This window comes from Centrocercus urophasianus, unplaced genomic scaffold (genome assembly GCF_019232065.1).
Source record: "Centrocercus urophasianus isolate 14NV4802_14NV808 unplaced genomic scaffold, USGS_Curo_1.0 seq_12, whole genome shotgun sequence".
In the NCBI taxonomy this organism is placed as follows: Eukaryota; Metazoa; Chordata; class Aves; order Galliformes; family Phasianidae; genus Centrocercus; species Centrocercus urophasianus.
Window position 1 is genome coordinate 47772106 of NW_024884364.1, and position 23403 is coordinate 47795508.

At 42.1% G+C, this 23403-nt stretch overlaps 1 long non-coding RNA gene across 1 annotated transcript; it reads right to left on the reverse strand.

Moving 5' to 3' along the window:
- Nucleotides 1–816: 816 nt before the first annotated feature.
- LOC122156356 lies at nt 817–1451 on the reverse strand. The gene is made up of 3 exons (XR_006167454.1): nt 1366–1451; nt 1065–1230; nt 817–909 (listed from the first exon to the last, which is right to left on the reverse strand). It is a non-coding gene; the product is annotated as an uncharacterized LOC122156356 (long non-coding RNA).
- Between the last annotated feature and the right edge of the window lie 21952 nt (nt 1452–23403).

Here is a 23403-nt window from a genome sequence, read left to right on the forward strand (position 1 = left end):
GTGTAAGCAAAATATCTAGAGACTATTTCTTCAATACCCAAAGAATAGAGAGCAAACACAGTGACATGGAGCCAGATTAGACAATATTTATTTACTGTTGGTTAGCCATGAATTATGACTGTCACAAATGCAACCCAGACCTTACCTCAACTGCTCCAGGGCCAGAACCACCTTGAGAGGCACTGGGGAGACAGGCATGCCCGAGTAACACTTCTTCATCAGGTCCTACAAGTTCCAGAGACACACTGTCAAAGTGGGCAAGGGGCACACAAGAGCTGTTCCACCCAGCCCAGACAAAGACACAACCACCACACACCGGCCCCATCACTCCCATGTTTCCCATGGGAGCACTGCAGGATGCAGCAGCTTGACAGCTGGTGCACCTAGCCTGCTGCCTGCCAGCACCCAAGATCTCCACCAGCTGGAGACATGTGGCTGCTGGAGACCCGTAAGCCCCCAGGGAAGCGAGCCTTGTGGCACAGCCCAGAACTCCTCTGCAGACAGCCCTGTCTCTAGGCACTCACCATCAGGATCTCCAGCAGCTTGCTCTTTAAGGAGCGGTTAAAGCAGGCAGTCACCCACAGCCTGGAGGGCAGAGCTGAAGTTGATGATGCACTGCACCAGTGCAAGGTTGTTGAAACCACTGTTTCACAACTGAAAAAAACTTAACAAAATAAATATTAAAGAAGTATAATTAAAAAAAAAAAAAAAAAAAAAAGAGAGTGAGAGAGAAGGGAGCCTGTGAGAGTCTGCAGCAAGGTGAAGTGCAGAGGCTGCCCCGAGGCCCCCTGCTCTGGGGCCGGCACTCACCAGCACAAGCGATGCGCAGGATCTGGCCACTCTTCACCTGGCCCACCACACTGCGCAGGCCTGCCAGCATCAGCCACACAAAGGGGATGCACTGTGGAGCTGCAGAGAGGAAGGAGAGGGCCACAGTCAGAGTCCTGGCAGCGAGGGAGGAGGGGCTGCAGCCCTGCATCCCCCAGCTCAATGCAGATCACACGCGGAGGGCAGAGACCCCTTTCCCGGTTGTTCTAGGTGTCAGGAGGTTGAGGGTACTCTACCATAGGTGCTGAAGAGTTTGCTCAGGGTGATGAGCACCAACTCCTTGCACACGTCCCCCGTGGCCTTCAGGTGGCTCTGGAGCTCAGCCATCACCAAGGTGAAGTGCGTCCGAGCCAGAGCCACCAGGACATTGCTGGCAGCTGTCTTGACATTGCTGGTCACGCCCTGGAAGAGAGTCACTGGTGACACGCGGCCCAGGAGACTGCCTGAGGCCCTTGGAAGAGCTAAGCCACCACCATCCGCCAGCAGCACACCAGCGTGGGCAGGCGGTTCCCTTTGCCCTTGGCAGTGAGCCCTCACCTGGGCTGCCGTCAGGTCCCGGGACACCTCTGCCAGCAGCCGGTTCACCACTCCGCACGGCGGGCGGCTGCTGTCTTGGCACAGGGCGCTCTCCAGCTCACAGTACGCCTGCGCTCGGTCACCCTGGGGACAAGGATCAGTCACGCTCGCTTTGCCCGCTGCCACCCATCGCTCGGTGGATGTGCTGCCGGGCCTGGCACCCACGGCACCGTGGCCCTGGGCCAGGAGGGCAAGGGTTGGTGGTTGGATGTCCCCAACTCACCTCCTGATCTTGCAGGCGCTGAAGCAGTGAGGTCGCGGCGCAGGTAGGGACAGGGCTTGACACCCTGCTTCTCTCCCTGCGACGCGTACGCCTGGGCACGCAGCCCACACAAGCAAAGAGACCTGGAAGGAAAGAGCAGAGCAGCTGCTGCAGGTGTTGCTTGGAGCCAGAGCCGAGCACCCGGCCAGCTGTGGGGGGAAAACGCTCCTCCAGCTCCACAGCGCGAGGCTGCGTGTGGTTGGCGGGGACAGGGGAGGGAGCTTTCCCCTTGCTGGGGTGCTGGGGAAACCACGGTGAGCAGCTGCACTCGGCAGAGCAAGGACAGTGCTGCTGGCACGTCCTGAACAGACACTGGAGGCACACGTGTGCCCGGGCAGCATCGTGGTGTCCAGAGAGGTGGAGGGACTCACCTCGAAGGGCTCTCAGCCTCTCCATGATAGCAGGATGCCTCCAGGTAGACGCAAAGCTCTCTCTGGTTCCACTTCCTGCGGGTCCCACAAGCGGACTGAGCCACCGCTCCCACCGCTCCACAAGGGTGGATGAGGCAGCCACTGTGACACCACACTGCAGTGTCACCTCACAGAGAATGAATGACACGCCCCGGGCTGGGGAGCAGGCAGGTCCCCAGGGCAACCCTGCAGGCCCTCAAACACAGCACGTTTGTGTGATGCAATCGGCTCTGGGGTTCCGGTTCCATGCTGACGCAGGGAATCACCTCAGCAGGTGATGGAGAGCCCCTGCCAGGGAGCAGCTGCTGGGCACCGTTGCCCGGCGTTGTCTTGGTGACTGGGGACTCCATGCCGGGGGGCACTGAGGCCCCCATCTGCTGCCCGACAACCTCTCCACAGAGCTCTGCTGTCCACTAGGGGCACGTGTCAGAGATGTTAAGGAGACTCCACTGCATCTGATCAAACAAGAACACCACCATCTGCAAATTGTCATCCAAGTAGGGTCATGGGAGGCTGCCACGAGGAAACCACCAGACCAGGCTGCTCAGAGCCACATCCAGCCTGGCCTTGAATGCCTCCAGGCCCTCAAACACAGCACGTTTTTGTGACGCAATCGGCTCTGGGGTTCCAGTGCAGCAGGGCAGCTGCACTCAGCAGAACAAGGACAGTGCTGCTCCACCACATCTGATCAAACAAGAAGACCACCATCATAGAATTATAGAATCCTAGAATCCTCTTGTGGTACAACTTGTCGCCATTTCATCAGATCCTGTTTGTTGTCTGGGAGAAGAGACCAACCCCTCCTCATCACAAGCTCCCTTCAGGGAGGCTGACATCAAGTGAGTGAAGAGATTAATTCATTAACAACATAATCATCGTTTTCATAACAGTTTCCACACCAAGGACAGATTTGGCTGCTTTGTTTGTTTGTAGCCATCCTTGTCTATTCTCAGTGGCTTGCATGAGTGAGGCAGTAGGAAGGTGAGTACAAGTCAGCAGGTGGAAAGCAGCTCTCCATTTTCCTCTTAGCCGTTCCCTCCTCCATGCCAAAGGGCAGTGCTTGAGCTGGAAGCCTAAACAAAGTTTTTGTAGAACTGTTTTATCAGCATCACAGGTTCTTTCAAGCTGTTTGTTGGTTTGTGATGAAATGACCTCAAAGACAAGATGAGCAGAACAAGTCTGTGTGATTAATAGAAAATAAAGACATGTAAAAAAGGAGGTAATAAACACATTTCATCTCCTAATTAATCTATCAAAAGCTTCATTTTCCTTTTAGTCCAAATTATAAAAGAAATTCATAAGATTTTTTTTTTTCAAAGAATAGCTGTATGATTGCTGTACTTTTATTGGCACTTATTTTTAACCTTTCCTTATGAGAACAGATTTTTTAAAACCTATACGTAAGGAATACTTATTAAGAAGCTTTCTCTCTTTTTGTACCATCTACATGTGTGAATGGCAGACAAATTAGGATGGAAGTGTTGAGCAAACTCAAAACACATTGCATCTGACAGTGCTGGTAATAAATAGATGAAGGATAGAACTGTTTAACTCACAACTTCCCAAACTGTTTCTGTCCTTAAAAATGCACCTATCCTTCCTGTAGCAGAGTGGATATTTACAGCACATCAAACATATTTTCGTCAGGATAAATCATACAAAGTATTAAATTTTAAGGGTAGGCCTACTTGGACACACACCATCTCCCTTTCCACAGCCCATCACCATGGGGCAGAAGAAGCCTTTCAGACAAACTCTTTGCTCTTCTGTTCCTGCTGCACACAGGACAGTTTGCTTCTCTAGTCAAGCAACAGGCAGCACCAACCTGGAGAGGACTGCTAAATTTTTGGACAGTTTGGAAAAAAAAGAACCTAACAACACAACTTTGTCCTGTACAATAAGTGTGGCTCATTGCATTGAAATTCAGAGAGATGCTGCAGGGGAACACTGTTTGATTGGGCTATAAGATCTCATTGAGTCTTGGAAACAGCACAATCAATAACAGCTACGTTGCTTAAAAATGGAAGTAATTTGGAAACAATAACAGCTGACAAAACCAATTTGTACAAAAGGCTCCGTTACTACTTTGCATCCTGTGTTGGATGAACTTTTGTTTTTGTCTCAGCTGTGTCATACCCAAGGATAACAGGTAACCCACGTTATGCAGAGGGCTGCAAATCCGAGTACTGTACATTAAACATAGGCACTCAAATTAACATACCCCTATTTTCCACATTGAACAACAGCAACAGCATCTGTCAACAACATAATGAATCTGAAACCTGCTCCCAAGTCAGACTTGAGCCTTAATGTGAAAGCCAAGATTTTATGAAAGGGGTAGATGTTATTAAGTAGACAGCTAATCAATCAGCCACCACAACACTTGGCTTCTCACTACCTCTGGTGCCATTTGTAAATATGTGGAGATCTGGAATGAAATGCAATAGAAATGCAAGGAATGATTATGGGCAATCACAGTGCAGTGATGGAGTGCCAAGGAAACATCAATAGCATTCAGACAGTAATTTTTCTGATTACAACATGCAATCACAGGGCTGATGCAGTTTCACACCAACTGTTTCAGACAAGTAAGTTACAATCTGTGACTAGGTAAAAAAGCACATACTACAGTCTAAGCACATAATTGGGTAATGTTGTCTTCAGTGGAACATAACCATATCCCTACTTTCACAAATGTGTTTAAATATTGTCCTGTTGGGAAGATACTGTTAATGAAGCTCATTACAGTAATTTGTATTGGAGAAGCTTGTAGGCCAGTGTCCCTCTGTGTTTGGCATAGTGCTAAAACTGGAATTCAAGTTTCTCTGCTCTATAAATTACAAAGTGCAAGAGAGAGAAGCAACTGAGTGGGTGGTAGAGATACGGAAAGGGGAGAAGTAGCAGAAGGAACATACACAGCAAGGGACAGTGAAAAAAATGTAACTGTGGTCACAGCAAATGGAGAATAGGTTTCATCTCACCTAACTTCAGATTGTAAAGCATAAATTTGTGTATCTGAGTTGGCTGCCCAACACTGTCTACATCTGACCCATTTATCTGATTTGCAATTCTGTACTTTAACATACCTCATCCTCAAGCTCATGGAGTGACTGACCCAGATGCAATAATCGTATAAAGCCACCATCCATGAAAACTAATGAAAGAGAAAGAGTGTATAATTATGGTACTACTGCCCTGCACAGTAACTTTAGCTGAAGAGTGGACATTAAATAAAAAAAAACCAAACCTGGAATTCTAGTTCAGACAGAAGGTAAAACGCTGAGAGCAGACATGTTCTCACATCAGCCATGTGAATAAGGCAGTTCCTATTCTCCCTGAGTCTGTGGAGGAAGACAGAGAGCAGGTTAATGCTTGTGGATATTTCTTTGAATTTTCATTTATACAGTATTGTAAGCTTTATGACCTTTCAGATCCAAACTGATGCTGAAGCCTCATTTCTTTCTGTAATCTTTGGATTCAGGTGCAAGTTAGACAGGAGCTCCTGGGAAACCTGGGAGCTGGGTCAATGAAAGTTTCCTCCTGCACAATCCATTATGCTGGCCCAAGAAGCTCCCTGCTTAATGTTTGTAGGGAACTCCTTGCCAAGTCCTCTGCCATATTTAGAACTGCCCTTGCAGCAATGCCATATTAATGGAAAAAGGTAGGCAGAGGGTCTTTCTGAAACAATTTTGCCTTTTCGTATGATGGGTCACTTAGTAAGCCTGGTTGGACAAGGGTTCCCAATTTCAACTTGGAGCTTAAATGTCTGGGGCTGAACTAGCCTGAGAGAAAAGCTGCCAAGTAACAGCTGCCTTAGAATGGATACAGCATGCCTGGAACAAAGAGCAGAAGTAGAACAGAATCACAGAATATCTCAAGTTGGAAGGGACCCGCAAGGGTTCAGTTCAGTTCTTGGCTCCACTCACACAGTTCCTGACTTTTCATAGAATCATAGAATCACCAGTGTTGGAAAAGACCTTCAAGACCATCCAGCCCAACTGTCCGCCTATCATCAGTATCTTCCACTAAACCTTGTCTCTCAGTACATCATCTAAGCATTCCTTGAACAGCTCCAGGGATGATGGCTCCAGCACACTCCTGGGCAGCTCATTCCAGTGCCTAACCACTCACTTGGAGAATTTTTTCCCAACATCCAACCTGAATCTCCCCTGGTGCAACTTGAGGCCATTCCCTCTAGTCCTATCACTAGATATATGAGAGAAGAAGTTGACCCCCACCTCACCACAACCTCCAGTCAGGTCATAGAGAGCAATAAGGTCTCGACTGAGCCTCCTTTTGTCCAGACTAAACAGTCCCAGTTCCCTCAGCTGCTCCTCACAAGATTTGTGCTCTAGACCCCTCACCTGCTTATTTGCCTCCTGCGCTGTGCTCCACCAAGCAGCCTATAACTTGAAGGCCTGGTTGAATACCTGCTTTTGTTAATTACTTCAGTAAAGAAAATCATAAAGCTGAGCCTTATGTTTGAAAGTTTACATGATAAAAAACAGCAAATGGAACCGGACCAGATTTCACTCCTCTGACAATCCCACAGTTTCAGTAGGATCATTTTGCACTTTCTTTTGTACCCTTGGTCTACCCAGACATTTCTGAAGAAGGCATTAGCCTTGTCATAGAGAATGAATTCCGTTCTAAAGCACACAGCAAATTAAGTCACACACTTTTTAAAAAATTGCAATATTTAGTATACCGCAATACAAATAAGTTTCTAAAATGTCAACAATTTCTAAATAATTGCCAACTGTGCCCATGCAAATGAAATGCTGATAGAAACAGCTATGTTCTATTGTTCTCTAGATACATTCACTGTTTTGGGCAATCCTTCATAGTGCAGCAAAAAGGGTTTCATACTCATTAGCTGGCTCCCGTTGGTTGGAAGCGGTTGATTTACTAAATATCTTGCTTATTAGTGTGGAGGCAGGGAGCAGAAGGCAATACTTCATGATTGCATTTTAATAAACAACGTTGAATATTTTTAGTAAGTAGCTGGCAGGAGGTAGGCTACCAGTTTTTCTTTATGATATGATTCAACTGATGGGTTCTCAAGTTTCCTTTAAGTCAACTGTGTCCTTTTCTGTCATATTCCTACAAATGCAGTCCTGCTAACAATTCAGTATGAGAATCTTGCCTGTGATAGTTCCATGGATTAAGTACTTGGTAGAGATCCCAACAGATAACACAACCCATTACTGACTCATTTTATGACCTTGAGCTAATCATGTTATCTACTCTTGTACTGAGAGTGTGAAATTAGGAATCAACTTATACAAAATCAACTGTATGCATGAACTGCAGTTTGAAGAAGTAATAATTGGAGAAGCATCACTTTTTGCCATGGGACAATGCTTAGGACAAGAATCAGTTTTAAGGTTTGAATACCCACTACCTCAAATCCTCACCAGTGTGAGGATTACCATTCTTGGGAATCAGTAATGAGCCGTGCCTCACTTGGAAGCTTTGAGCATTAAAAAAGAGGTGTTATTTATGAGAAAAATTAATAGAGCTTCAGTCTGAGGAAATAAGAGAAATACATCAAAACAATAAGCAGAGCACTCACCCTTGGTAATTTTGGAAACATCTAGCTAATGCTATTCTTTATTCATCAGTATAAATACCAAAATACAAGCTGTGTTTATAACTTCTCTCTCTTTCTTCTTACAATAAATCCTGCTCCTGTCTGGAGATTCGACATTTCCCCAACCCTGCTCATGAGAGATGCAAATTACATATCTACGCTGTCCCATTCCCACCTTAGCAGCCCTGCAGGATTTCAGCATGTTCAGTATTTTGCTCCAGGATGTGTACGTACATCTGTGTGTATGGCAGAAGGCACAGGAAAGGGATTATTTTTCACTCTTGACAGCATGAGGGATTTGAGCACCGTTGTCAGGAACACTGCATCACCTCGCCAACGTGAAATGAAATCTGCTCTAAAAAAGCAGTGGAATGGCAGACAGTCTCAAATGCATGCTTTGAGAACATAGCTTTGGTCATACTATAAGTGGTGCTCAACAGAAGGAGTCTGTACTTTCTGATTAGTCCAACCAGAGACCAGCGAAACACAGAGATTAAAGTCTGAGATTGAGTATAACTGACCTTCTTGTCATCCACGTGTTTTCTACACAATGTGGAATGAAACAGAACAGAGCACTGGCTCACTCGCAGCTCTTGTCATTCTGATTCTTGAACAAGAGATGAGTTTTAGGAGAGAATTAAACATGAGAAAGGTGAAATGGAATTTAGATCCAGATCACCAGCGTGTCCCTCATCTGCAGCCCCTGAGGACAACAGGAGACAACATACGGACTCCACAGGCTTTTGGGTCACATCCTAAATGCCCATATTACATTCAGAGTTTCCTAAAACCTGAATCAGTTCTTGCTAGAGAATGTTACGCTGTAGTGAGCTCTACCCACTAGTTTCTGCCCACGCTTACGCTTCGCACCAGTGCACTTCATTTGATTTTAAATTTATTCTTTTATTTTCCTCAGGGAAAAGATTGCTGAGATTTCAGCGCTGTTGTGATTTTGCACTGCCAAGCGTTCCTGGATAATGCCAACACTTGTTACACTTTGCTAAATGTTATGCTGGTACATGAGAAGCAGGAAATTAAAATAATTGATAAGTTTTCCTTGTTCTGTCTGAACAAAGCACAAGGCATTATAAAACGTGTTTCATAGAAACAAAACATACCATGAGTTATTATAGCGTTCCTGGGAAACAAGAGATCATAGTGTGTAAAAAGGGTTTTAATCTCCAAGTGACCATATGGCCTATTTCCAGCCATCCAGAAAAGAAATACATATATGAAAGATACGCAGCAGAGAGATCCCTCACAAAACTCAATGAAATGATACAGACAGCCCAGTGGCACCCTGTGCGAGCTGAAATGAAGCATCCCCAGATATGCCTGTGTGGTTTTCAGGGAGAACTCACAGTGTCACTGAGAAGTGAGCCAAGAAACTGTCTTTGCGGCCGTAATCCTGTCTCCAAATAAAAGCAATTGTGAGCTGAACCGTAGCAATCTGAAGGTATCCACTATGCCCAGATTGCTGTACGCCAGGCAAGCACCACATCCAAACGTTTGTCTCCCCTGATAGCCGAAACGCATTCCAAGGATCTTTCTGAAGGATGGAGCAAGGAAGCTGTGTGACTAATCTCAGCAGCATCTACTGCTGGGTTCAGAACGACCTGCCACCAGCCCTGGCACACACAGGCTCCCTGCATCTCGGCCCTGCAGCACCACTCCACACAGGTGCCTGCGGGCTTGAAGGAATACGCTGTTCTTCCCTCCGCAATTTCTCATGCTCCCAGCATATTTGTATGTTTTTGAAGGTATATATGTTGCCTTTGCAAGGCCAGGTTATTAAATGCTGGTGTTTGCTACTATTTTTCTCTCCAGAGGATGGGAAAGAAACAGAAATTAAATCGCTATATTAGCACAGAAACAAGAGAAGCTACAACAGGTTCCCCGAAAGACAGATGATTCATATATTTCATAAAAACTGTACTGTAAGCGTTAGCTCTCATTCCGAGATAACATTATTGTTGTAGGCATTGTTGTACTTAAGTACTTCATTTATCTAAATTGAAGCTTCCCACTTCTGCTCACTCCGCAGGTCTTGGCCCTGCCTCAATGGAGCATAGTGTGTGTAGCATCTCTACCATTTGGAGGATGGTTTTCAGAGCTCCTTTGTAAATTGAAACTAATATTTTGGAAGGCAAGTTGTGATTTTGAGAATCTTTATTTTCAGATGAGTATGTCAATATCTTTTACATAGGACTGATGATTATTAAAAAAAGGGACTCAGCACTTCTGACAAATGGGCCAGTGCAGGTCTCTCATTTAAATATTCTGAAACAAAAAACTTGAAGAGACAGTTGCTGCTCTTGAAAATGGTGTAAATTAACTTCAAACAATATGACACTTTCTAAAGCAAAATATTTTACCCCATCAAATGCCATCATCCTGAAATTAAAACATGATTCTTCTGTTGTTTCTAGAAATCTATCATTACATATTTCTTGCTGTTATTTAATAAGTTACTCTGAGTTTTCTGTAAGGGTTGGGAAAAAGATTTGTCTCTTATCAATGCAATTATTTCCACTAGATTTTGTCATTGATAATTTTTTATTTTACTACTTCTCTGGTAATAAACATTCAGCGGCTCCCCAATTACAGCATATATTTCCCTTCAGTCTTCAGTTTTTTGAGGTTTGCCTCATCATTTCTCGGCAATTAGTACCCCCTGTCATTTACAAACTTCATTGTGAATAGAGCTGGGTCTCATCCCTCTTTGATGGGCCTGTGCCCATTTCAAGAGTGATGGGAATCCTACTGGCGTTTGTGGGAAGTTCTTTATTTTCTCAAACTTCTTATCCCCTCAATTTGCTCATTAAGACTTGTGAAGGTGGTACTCACTTTTTGATAGACTGAGGCTGTATTGCCAACCTGCTTGAGCCCTGGTATTGGCCTCACTCTCAAAATACAAACAAGGAGTAGGAAGATCTAGGTTACTCATCTCACAGTGATGTTACCATGCAGGCCGGATAAAATCAGATCTAGGAAATCAAACATATTTTAAATAAACAAATGTATTTGGCAACTGCAGGGGCCCGCCTATTCACTTACTGTCAGAGGAGTGGAAAAGCTGCTGGGAACCTTCCATGATGGAAGTTGTAAAACGGTCGTTGTCACAGCCCTGAGCTGTCTCTGCCAGTAGCATTTTTTATTTAGTATTTGCAGCCATAACTCATGAGTTATTTGCCATCATTCTTGTCTGGAAAAGCCAGCCAGTGTAACCCGCCCATCCTCCAGAAATGCATTCCTATATGCAGATATTTTTTGCTTTCCCAAAGGTGCTTATAAGAATCACTTCTCCATGCCAACTCTGCTGTATTTCGTTAGTATAGGACTGAGTTTCTTCGCTTCCTCTCAAGATCTAAAAGTAAAATCTAAGCTTCTGCAACTGCCACTATTGAGCGCAGTCTTGATATTTTTGCACTTCTACATTATCACTTTCACAAGCTGTGCTGACAGTGGAAACTGCTGGAGAGTTCACATTGCCAGAGGTTGGATTTTCACCCCATTGCTGAGTTGTAAACTCTCCTAGTTCATGCTGTGACCCAGCTGTAAGAAGACATGTGACCAGGCATTAGATCTCTGGATCTACACTGCTATAATGCAAAATTGTGAAGATGTCAGAGCATACAAGTCAACAACTTGCTCAGGTGAAACTGTTTTCTCTTTTTTTGGTAAGCTTTGGAAATGTGCTAAAGAGTCAAGCAGAGACTACAAGGTAAAACCAAAAAAGCTGTCCTCTTCATCTGAAAATCAGAGATGGCAGCTTAATGTAATGGTGAAAATCTTTCTCGTTTTTGTTTTCCAGTCATGCGTTCTCAGGAACAGAAAAGCTATAAATAAGAAAGAATGACAACAAGATGCAAAAGGCAGAGGAGGTTATGTAAATATGTCTAAAACAAAGAGCTTCTCTTGCCTTGAGACATGTCAGAGTGCATACATTAGCTTAATTTAACTTACAAATATAACTGTCTTTCTTGCAACTGAGTTAAACTTGAGCCAATGCTTCATTTCATTTTACATAAACTCACAAAGGCAAAGCATGCAGATGCAAAAGTCCAGAGATCACAAGGCAAGAACTTTGCTTAGAAGTCTCTCTTGAACACTATAGGAGAAAACTAAATAACAAATAAAAATAAAAATAAAAACCAACATATTAATGTAACACCTGGCAATTTTAGAGTGGAAGAAAGGTCAATTCCAAACCCACTGCCTTCGTACTCAAAGAAAGGGCAAAGTGGGCACTGAGTAGCTGCTCTCTTCTTCCCTCCCAGTTCAGGTTTTGATTCATTCTGACTTTTTACCAAACAGACCATCTATCTCTATTTTCCAAATCCTTCTTTCTTTCCTTGAATATCTTATGCTCTTAAAGCATAGTCAACTAATACAATTTGAATTTATCTTTTTCCTACGCTGTTTTCTATTTGCTGTTACTGGAAAGTAGAACTCCATAATTGCAATCAGTTTTTATTCTTCTGTCTAGTCTTTGGCAACTAACTGTAAGTCACTCTTTATAATGCCTGCATTTGCAGGGCCCACACTGGAGTGTCATTCAAGGAAGAACTGGTAGTGAATCCTGCCCCAGTTAAATTCCTTACAAATTTGGACCACTTATCTTCTGCAATCTTAAGATTTGTCTAAAATCAAACCATCCAACTAAATAAAACAATCCAGCACACAACAGGGTACTTATTTCTTTGTTCTAGGAACATTCCTGCACTGGCATCCAAGATAGCTCTAGCTTACTCAGCTGACTCATTCCATTTATTTGTGATACCAAGCAAGGATTATAAGCCCCAAATGTACTGTTTGAAACTGAAAACGAAGCTTGAAAATATTTGAGCTTCAAAAGAAATACTTTTTCAAAGATAAAATTACTTCTCTTTCACTTATCTGATACCTCTAGGAGACCTCGTCCTTGGAGTTCAGAACCAGAAATACAAAAATACTCCATGATTAGAACGCTGTAGCAGGGCTGGAAATCATGTGGCACATAAAACAAAGATACTGAAATTTCTAGACTAAAGAGAAACACCTTTGTGAACCTGAGCTTTCAGATGCTGCCACAATCTGAAACATTTGAAAATCTTCCCTCCCTCCTACGTTTCCCCTGCAGAAAGGACAAAGCCATCCTAGATAGAGTTCTGTGATGGATGAGTAACCATCCCTCAGCTGAGCTGACTCCATGTTTTCTCTCAGCACTCTGCAGGCGTGAGGTGAGAAATTTTAGGTTGTATTTTCAGTGAATGATGCTTAAGAAGAGAAAATATAAGACCAATAATTTATGGAGCAGTAAATGGCGGCAATTAACAAGCATGATAATTATCACCAACTTGCTACTTTGACAGGACATCTGGGGCTGAGCTTAATCCAAGAAAGAGATACTAGAAATGTGCTGGAAAGCTTTTTTTGCTACTAGAAGAGAACAATGAAGTCGAAATAGGAGAGATTGTATTCTCAGATCATATTTTCTTCTGCAAACTTTTCATATTTCCATTCTGATAGCTTGAAACATTTGTAAGAAGTTCTGGCAAGAAAGAGATAATTCTTCTGAAACAAGAGGAGCATATGTCTCTACATCAGGATGCTTGTCTTTGTAACTCTAAAAATATAGAGAGCTTTTAGACCAAGATCAATTAAAACAGCTATGCACTTAGACTGAAAAACAGGCAATGACTTCATTTAAAAAAAAAAAATATATAGCCCTCTAATAACACAATGCAGTCATTATGGCAAGATGATCATGTTGGCATGAATGCAGCATTGCAGTATGTCTCTGAAAAATATAGATTAACTCAGATTTATTATGAGTCCGCTGCTCACTACCCCCAACTGCTATTTTAGAAGAAAAAGCCAATATGTTGAGAAAACATTTTAGAAAGCTTGAAGCACATTTCAAAGTTGCAGTAAAATAATTGGAACCTTCTAGGGTTTGCTTAATCATGCATTTCAGCTAGCCCCTAAGTAGTGATTTAAAACTTGAATAAACTATATGAGCAAAGCCTGTTATTTTACTTGAAATAAGATTTTTTTTTTCCTCCCAGACTAAGAATTTGAATGAAGTATTTTTGTTATAAGGGAAGATTACTGTATGTTATGAAATTATGTTGTCCTGCCAAGTTCAGATGCTCTCATGAAATTATAACGGACAGACCTGCTGCAATCAGCAGAGAAAAACAAAATATAAAAACTGAAGCTGCAGTAGAGAAATTGCAGTTGTTTTGTCAAAACAGTGATTATGAAGTCTATCACAACTGTAGGATCAAAAGGGATATGAAACTCTTCGGACCAACAGATCCAGAAGTCCTATTGCTGGAGAAGAAATGAAGATTTTAACGGTATATCAGATCAGTCATTATACTGAAGAATCATACTGCCTACAGCCAGACAGCGGACAAACTTTTGCTACAGTGTATTATGGAAAAGAGCAAATTCAAAATTGTAGTGTATTCCAAAATGTTTACGAGTGGTTTGCAGGAACGAGGCTCTCCATGCAGCAGCTCACGCTTTGCAGAAATAAGTCAGAATGAGCAAGTACACAAAGCCTACGACTGCAACCTGCTGAAAGAGTGATTAACAGCAAGTCTTTCTGCAGCCATTTGCAGAGCACACATAAAAGGAGAGCGTTTGAAGTCTCTGCCCCAAATGCTGCATGAGGGCTGATGAAAAGTTTTGTCAGGCCACATCCATCAGCAGGGCGCTTGATGAGAAGCACAGAGGTCTGGTTGTAGCCACTGTGCTACGGCTTCTCTACAGGTGCATAGAATCAAGGCACTAAGCATTTGGTGAATTCTGGTTATCAAGTCTGTACACCTGAACAACTAGCAAAGGAAGCAAGGGAGTAAGGGTAAAAAAGTTGGGTTTAAGATTATGAACTACTCGTACTGGGCTCCATTTGCAGCCCAGAAGACCATCTGTATCCTGGGCTGCATCAGAAGAGGGGCAGCAGCTAGGAATGGAAAGGGATTGCCCCCTTCTGCTCTGACCTCATGAGGCCCCACCTGCAGCACTGCAGCCATACCCGGGGCTCCCAGCACCAGCAGGATGTGGAGCTGTTAGAGTAAGTCCAGAGGAGGGTCACAGAGATGATCAGAAGGCTGGAGAACCTCTCCTATGGAGATAGACTAAAGGAGTAGAGCTTGTTTAGTTTGGAGAAGTGAAGAGTCCAGGGAGACCACACTGCCAGCTTCCAGTACTTGAAAGGAACTTACAAATAGGGAGAGGAACAACTTTTTGCACAGTGCTAGGACAAGGAGGAATGGCTTTAAACTAAAAGAGGGGAGACCGCGACCTAATCTAAGCATTCCTGCTCCAGCAGGATGGTTTGACTAGATGATCTTCCAAGAACCCTTCCAATCCCTGACATTCTGTGATTTAGGTTAGATGTTATACAGAAATCCTTTACCCAGAGGTTGGTGAGGCGCTGGCACAGCTGCCCGTAGAAGCTGTGGTGCCCCATCCCTGGAGGCGCTCAAGGCCGGGTTGGATGGGGCCCTGGGCAGCTGAGCTGGTGGGGAGCAGCCCTGCCCATGGCAGGGGTTGGGGCTGGGTGGGCTGTGAGGTTCTTTCCAATCCAAACTATTCTGTAATTCTATGATTCCCATTTAGGAAACATCAATCCTTTATTAATTTAGACCAGTGACAAACATGAGAGGAAAGGGAAACCCAAAACACTGGCTCTCCAGACCAAACAACTAGGCTGCCCTTCCCCTCTGTAAGCTGCCTTCCCTGCCCTGCGGGTGACCAATGACTTATTTACAGAGACATAATCATTCTTGCAACAACATCGCATCAACCATTTGTCAGTTAAAACAAAAAATAAACCCTTCCTAATTAGCTATCCAACTTCATACGGCAGCTATTCCTTCAGCCTGTAGAGAGACATTATCCTGCAGTGACACGTGCCCTTACCAAGTAAAGTCCTGGTAAGATTACCATAATCTCTGGGCATCAGCAGCTCCACTTTGCAGCTTTTTTCTACATTCCCACCAAAATGTTTTCCAAGTTTCTGATACCTGCCTTCGTAGATACACCATCTATTGTTTAATGTTAACATTGTTTAGGATCTGTAAACATGGGAGCGCAAAAACTCTACCAAGATTTCTCTAAAAATATCATATTATCCTTTCAGTGAAGAAAACTAAGACTTATGAAAAAGCAACTTAAAAAAAAATAGCACCTGAATCACTGCCTCAATTTTTCCACTACTCTTTTCGGACATGCCCAGTGTCTGCAGAGACCCCAGGGTTTTGTTGAAGTCTCACCTCTTCCTGTCCCCGCAGCTCACCTGTATCTTTCTTTATCTGACTAGCAAAGAAGGGCTGCTTGTAAGAAAAATCCCTTATATAACTGCTAGTCTCCTTCTTTAGGTAGAACTTGCTGATAGCCAAAGTTCTATTTGGTTGTTTCCTTCTAGGTCACTGGCTCATCTGGCAGAGAGTTATTTGCTTGTTCTTTATCCAAGGATAACAAACCTATGCAGTTAAACACAACAGTTTTCCCAATCTGCTTTAGGAGGCTGTCTTGTATACACGAAAGCACGTGTCACATGCGGGTGGATGGAGATGACTTCAGTCACGTACCAACCCATCACACTGCTGGTGGAGGGAAAGTCAACAAGTTTCACAGGCAGGCTGATTCTGTTAGAGCTTTTAGTAATGGAACAGTCATTGGCAAAACACAACAGCAGCCAAGCCTGATTCCTTTAAATACAAGCTCTGACGAAACTGGGAACAACAGATGCAAAGTTTTGCTTTATTTCCACGGGAGAATGAAAACAAAACGCTGAAGCTTCTATGCAGAGGGGAGCGAAATAGTTACGGGTGCCTCTCCCTCAGGCACAAAGCATGTGAGACCAAAGTGTGCTGTTAAAAAATGATTTGAGCTATTTGCCCCTGGTTACAGCATGTGAGGCACTGTTATGTAAGATGGTGCCTGCCTCCCACTGAAATGGCTGTCTATGGGCTTCTGTGAATGCATTTATGTTATTAGCATTCTTTTCCTCCACAAAAAAAACCGATAGTTATTGAAGTTGCATATTGTCCTTGAACGTTTCTTTTTTCTCTAAACTGTAAGGTTTATTTTGTGGTTCATCTACCATCCCTGCTTTCTTTATAATCTCTCAATACCATCTGTGAATTCAATTGGTGCCTAAGTTTTCTTCCGGTATCATTTTAGGTCACTTACAGAGTATCAGTATCAACACTAATCTATGAACTCTACCTTATTATTTTGCCACTCAAATGTTTTGGCTTCTCATTGTTCAGCCTGTTTTGCATTAAAACACATATTCTTATGTTTTGTTGCTTGGGTTTATCATTTTGTTTTCTTCAAAGAAATGGTTTAAGTTGGATTCCCTCAGCAAAACCCATCCAGATTTTGCAGATCTAGCTATGTTTTTTCCATTGAAATTACAAATGAATCAAATAGAGCAATGAAATCTGTCTGGCTTCCCTTAGAACTACGTAGCCTGTAGCATGTCTAGTTATAGTCATATATGACTGCTTACACAACAATTATTTTAGTATTTACTGTATAGGAAGTAAATATATTGTATACTTCTATACATCCTGCTACACATACTTGATGGATGATGGGATATGCAGTATGTCTGCAGCACATCAACGTTTTACTTCTGATGCACTACAATGATGCTTAGCCTTGCACATCTCAAGACACATATGTTGAGGATTTATATTATTAGAACAGGACCTTTAATTATGTTTTTTTATATCTTCTTCCATGTAAGATGAAAAAAGAATAATCTCAATATTAGTTTGCTTACAAATGCTTCCTTAATATGAAAAAATTCAAAAATGAGGGACAATTTCAAGAATAAATATATACATATATATATTAACGCTTCCAGGCAGCCACAACCATTAATTTAAGAAGTATCCCAGTACTTCTAATGACACATAATTAGGTGTAATGCTGCACATAATGATGTTCACATACATCCTTTCTCTCTGGAGCACTCATTACTCAAGTGTATTTTCCACTGTGAAGCAGGAAGAACAGAAAACACTTGACTGTCCACATCAACTCATCTCTTCCTCGCTGCTCAGACAGCTCTGTGCCTTATGCAATGTTACCAAGACACAGTGGTACAGAAATGGCTCCTCTCTAACCATCTGATGACCCCCATTAACCCCAGTATTCAAGGCCATGCAGCATGCATATCTTTCTGTTCCTATATGGCCAAAACACTCAGGCAGCTGTACTTACATTTTTCAAGCTATTTATCAGAGAGAAAGGTGCTGATTTTTCTTTGCTCTTGAACATTATAGCTAACACACAACAAATGTTACAGAATGACTGGAAAATTACCTAACATAACCCTGTATTCAAGGAAATGATGTTGTCAAAAGGGGGAGGGGGAGAGGAAGAGAAAAGTTTTAGGAAATATTTTGACTGATTCGCTCTTCTACTTTCATGTTTGCCACTCATTGCTCCACAAGGCTTGTCAGACTCGTTTTTCTAAGTGGAAGATGTGAATTTTCTTCCTGTTACGCTCTGAGGAATTAAAAAAAAAGAACCCAACGAACAAGGAAGGAGGCATCCAAAGGAGTGTTTTGTGACCTCGCCATAGTCTAAACGTTTTTCTCTCTGTACTTGGATACCATGATTAAGAATACTTAAATTAGAGTTTGAATCTTTAATCATGGTTATCGTAATAAAATCCTCTCTGGTTTGATGGATTTCACGTTAGTTCTCTTGGAGTGAACCCCAAACTGATTACTTAACAGAGAGCATTATCTAATTAATTATTTAGAGAAACAACTACCAAATTACACACAGAGATTGAGTAGCATATGGTGACTCAGTTGTAATCCTCTACTCCTCATCCTAAATCCCATGTGGGAAACTACACTCTTCTTCTGAATATTAATCAAATGCTATCTGTATAATTCCAGAAAGTGAACTTTTTCCCTTCTGAATAATTCAGAATTTCATCAATAGGAACAGAGAAGCATACACCCATCCCAATTTTGAAAGCATATGTTACATGACCACAAAATCTTCACTTACCACGTTTCTGAGCAGTTCCTCGGCATTTCTGTATGCTCCCCTGTACAACTCAACTCCCATCACTTCTCTACTATGGGAACTTCACCAAGCACATTACTGATGCCCAAGACCCAAGACTCCCTGGTATCTTCCCAATGGGGGAAGCTCAATTACTCATTTCATCCATTCCCAGTTCACATGTGCTCAAGGTAACCTTAAGGAGACAGACTGAGATTCTGATATTCTTTAGCTCTTATGACTGATTCCAAGTCTATTTAGAAATCTATTTAGAAGACTACTGAACCTCTTCGTGGCTAAGTTCACAGCAGGCACACTATAGCTTCATTTAATCTCATTTGGTAAGCGTAGCTGCATTTTTTTTTTAATTATCACTGATTTTATATTTTAACATAGCTAAAGACTAGAATGGCTTCAATGCCATTTATGCCAATAAATAAATAAATAAATAAATAAATAAAAATTATAGAGAAAAACTAAGGTCTGTTTCAAAACAAGGTTCACCTTGTTTTTCAGCCCAAATATACCTCAAGTGTCAAAATCAATGTCAAATCGATCAGAATATGAAGCCTCAGACTTCAGAACAGAAATGAAAACATGAAAAAAAACCTACATTCAGAAATAATTCTCCATGATGTCCTGCAGCAATTAATAGAGCCTCTTGCATGGCCTGAAAGGCAACACACTGCTAATCCTAAAGAAAGCCATGCAAAATACTGTGCTGCATCCAGTCTTTTAAATCCACGTGGTGCCCCCAGCTCAGCTGTCCTCAAACCCTTCAACAGCACTGTATAGACCACACTGCCATCTTGTACAAGTATTCTCCTCAATCAAGATGACCTCCAGACATCCGTTCCAACCTCTATAAGCTTGTTAAATCTGATCATTATATTGGATAAATATATTTGTAATTGCATAAATAAGATGCCTTCATAAGCCAACACCCCATAGGTGCTTCCCTCTGAGCTAGGTAGGGATACCCAAAGGTAGCATAATCATAATCAGTTAGTCTGCACACTGCTGCCCAGCCCCAAGGTGTCACTGACTGTGAAAGTCCTCATAGGTGGCAGCCTCTGGGTGGCCCCTGTTGAGCGGTTGGTTGGGCTGGGTGGACCCAGGGGTCTCTTCCTACCTCAGTCATACTGAGATTTGGCGATTATATGACACAGTTGACTTCAATCCCCATAGTGCTAATAGAAGTATGGCTCATTCATGGCTGATTTCTCACCAGTGCAATAGGACAAGGTGAGAAGAGCGCCAAAATTGAATCCAGGTTGTATCCTCTACTGTTCGTGAGTTACACGCTCCTGAAAAGAACAACAATGATTTATGCAAGCATTTAAAAGTCTGGATTGGTATGGAACTGGAGATAAAGAGTCCTACAGTGAGAAGGGCACTAAAACTAGTAGTGATTTCTCCCTAAGCATCATCAGCTTTCTCAGTGCCCCAGCAAGAACTGATAGCATGCAGAACAGATTCTTCGCTCCAAGATCTCAAAGTACAGGTTTCACTGACTGCCTACGCCTACCAGGACATGAGCTATCACAAACTAAATCTGCAGGAGAAGCAAGCAAATCCACAGGGTGAATTTCACCTGCTACTTGCTTTAAACCATGTATTGTGCTCACGTGAACCTGTTATTTGCCAGTTCTCTCCTTCCGCAGCTAATCATTACTTTTCACACGTTCTGTGTACTTTTTCACCTTATTTCTCTTCCCTTACTTCAGAGGTTTCTGAATGCTCTTGTTATAAGTAGGTACAGTAGCAGTGTGGTATCCTATATCAAGCTCAGAGCAAGGGCGATACATTCACAAAAATCCCCTAAGTATTGTAGAGCAAAAGCCTTAAGTAAAAGTTCTAGAATGCCTGAAGTTAGTTTGAATTACAGTACAGGAAGGGATCATCTCACCTAAGTGCATGTATTCATATCTTTGTGAAGCTCTTTACCCTAAAATCTCTCCAAGCAGCAATGGCAAAGTTGAGGCTCAGTACCCCTTTCTGCATTCCCATTTGCTACAGCATTTCCAGTCTGCTACTCCTCCTAGCTTTCATTGCAGCGGTTACTCTTCCTTCAGGGTAGCTGACACTGCCATGGGCAGGACATGGACATCCTGCAGCAGAGGTTCTACCACCCAAATGGCCTTGCAAACTTTACACAGGTGCAAAGAGTTCATTTCAGCTTTCTAATATTTGAATAACTTCCCTGGAGAAACCTAGGTATCTACAAGCATGCAGGTTGCCATGTGCTTTGGAAAGAGACTTCCTTCTGCTTGCACAGACTTGTCCCCAGCCTGAATTGCTCCTCAGATACCCACTATCTTTAACAGGTCTGGGTCTAAGACAAAAGTGACAACCTGTTGTTTCTTATGTTGTAACCAGAGAGAGACAAATAAATCAACAAGTGAGTTTAACAACATAAACAACATATTACTCTTGCACATCGTAGTGGAATCCACATTTTGCTTCTCGTTTTCTTCCGATACAATTCCAGCAGCTTCATCATCATGCACACGCAATTCTGTTACTATGGTAAGCAATTTATTTCTCATTTTATTAATAGTCATTCCAAACAAGTAAAAAAATTGAATCCACAAATTTAGATTTACGCCTTTGGCAAAGGCAAACTGTTTAGTAGATTAACAGATACAACTGCCCTACCCAGAAAACCTTGCTATCTGAGGCTTGTGTTATGTCCCCACAGATGTTCGCAAATAAATTCAGTCTCTGATTATTTTCAGATTAATAGCATCCTGTTCTATTAGAGCATTGCCAAATCATCGTTTTATTGCCAGTCTTGCAAGGTTTTGTGTTGTGGGTTGGTGTTTTTTTCCTCCGCTAAAGCCCCAGCTCTAAAACTCGTGTTTAGCAGAAAAGCTCAACTTTCTTTTCTGAAGTCTTGAGCAATTCTTGCTATAAGCCTGACTCACGTTACCCAAGGGGCTCAAAGAACAGGAGTTAATCTTCACATTTTCTTAATCACTGTCAAGACTTTTAAGGGTCTGACTCATGATTTTAATGCCTACAGTAAGCAATACTGCATGTACGTTACATGTGTCATATCATCCATCTGCCAGTAAGCAAAATTCTTATGAAACATCCAATTAGATACTACTCAAGTGTTTCTAATAGACAATTCTATATTTCTTTTAGAAAAACGCACAAATGCAATGCCAAGTTACATCATTGCATCAGTCACAGCAACAGAAAATAAATTCCTCTTCATTCTGACTAAAAACAATTAGTAAAATCTACTTCCTACGCAGTCATGCAAGTGAAATCTAAACACAACTGAACTACTTCAGATTCCTCAAGTCAGCAGCCTACAAAACAGAAGACTGCAAGCAGTGAAAACTCACTAAATATCAGCTATGCTTCCATTCTCTACACCTCTATCATTAAAATACAGAGATGAGATGCAATGGCTGGTTCCACTTGAGGAGTCTCCCACAGCACACGTGCAGATCTATACACCAACCCTTACCCAGCAGCAGATCATCACAAGCACCTTCTCTCTGGATAAAGATGTTGGCAAGTGCCATTGACTACCCCAAATATCTGTTCCCTTGAGACTGACACCTTCGCCAGGTCAGCCATGTGACAGCAGATTTTGTCATATATTGTATTTCTAAGAAACGTGTAAAAAGAAGGGCAGAACGTCTTTGCTCCTGACATGGATGGTAACATTTCACATGTTTAAAACTAATGACAAAAATTTGATGTTTTGATTACTCATGCTGACATTTAATCAATTTTACACTCCAGTGAATGATCCTAATTTACAGTACTTGCAATCAAGTGACTGAGACAGATTGGAGAACCATGAAGTTGAAAACAGAAATGCATACAGAAATAAGTCTAAAAGCAATTCTGTCTACTTTATTCTAAAACTTGACTATATACTTGAACCATACAGTTTATCTCCTCAGTTCTGGCTTTACTTTTGAACCCATCAACAAAATCCTGTTATATTTAAGGTGGATTTGGTGATCAGACCTCAAAACAAATCAGAAACATTTTGTCTGTTAGAACCATTCTCCCCTCCCCGAATCACACAGGCATGATTTTGTTGTTTTCTAAACTACTAGGAAAATCTATGTAAAGAAAGAAAAAAGGGAGTGAAGCCAAAAAGTACTTAGGAAATATCTTTATTTCAAGGAGTTTAGAGATTAATAAGTTAAAATACTAGACCTGTGAATAAATAGATTATAGTTAAAGACTAGAAAAACATTCACAGAGATTAGAGGCACAAGAAGTACACTACTGCTTTGATGGAAATGCCTGCTCCTCATTTTCCTAGAAACTGAACACATTTATCTCAACATTGTTTGCTATGCAGATGTTAAATACACTTAGGCATCACACTGAAATATCCACAGGAACATACTGTATGATTCAACACTTTAATACCTGGAGTTTTTTTTTCCCCTGAAGTAGATCCAGTATCCTGTAACAGTGAGAGAAAGGTATTCTCAATCAAAGCCTTCAGTCATTTCTATCAGAAAAAAAAGGTAGAGAACTTACCCCACTCCTTGGCAGACACTGTTAAAGGTCTCCATTAGTGCCAGGACTTATCAATTTGCATCTCATTAATTTCTTTTCTTTTTAACATTGTTAGCCACTTTATGTGATGTGATGAACCAACCGATATACCAAAGGAACATGATGTATGTCTTTTCAAAAAACAAAACAGATTTCTTCTG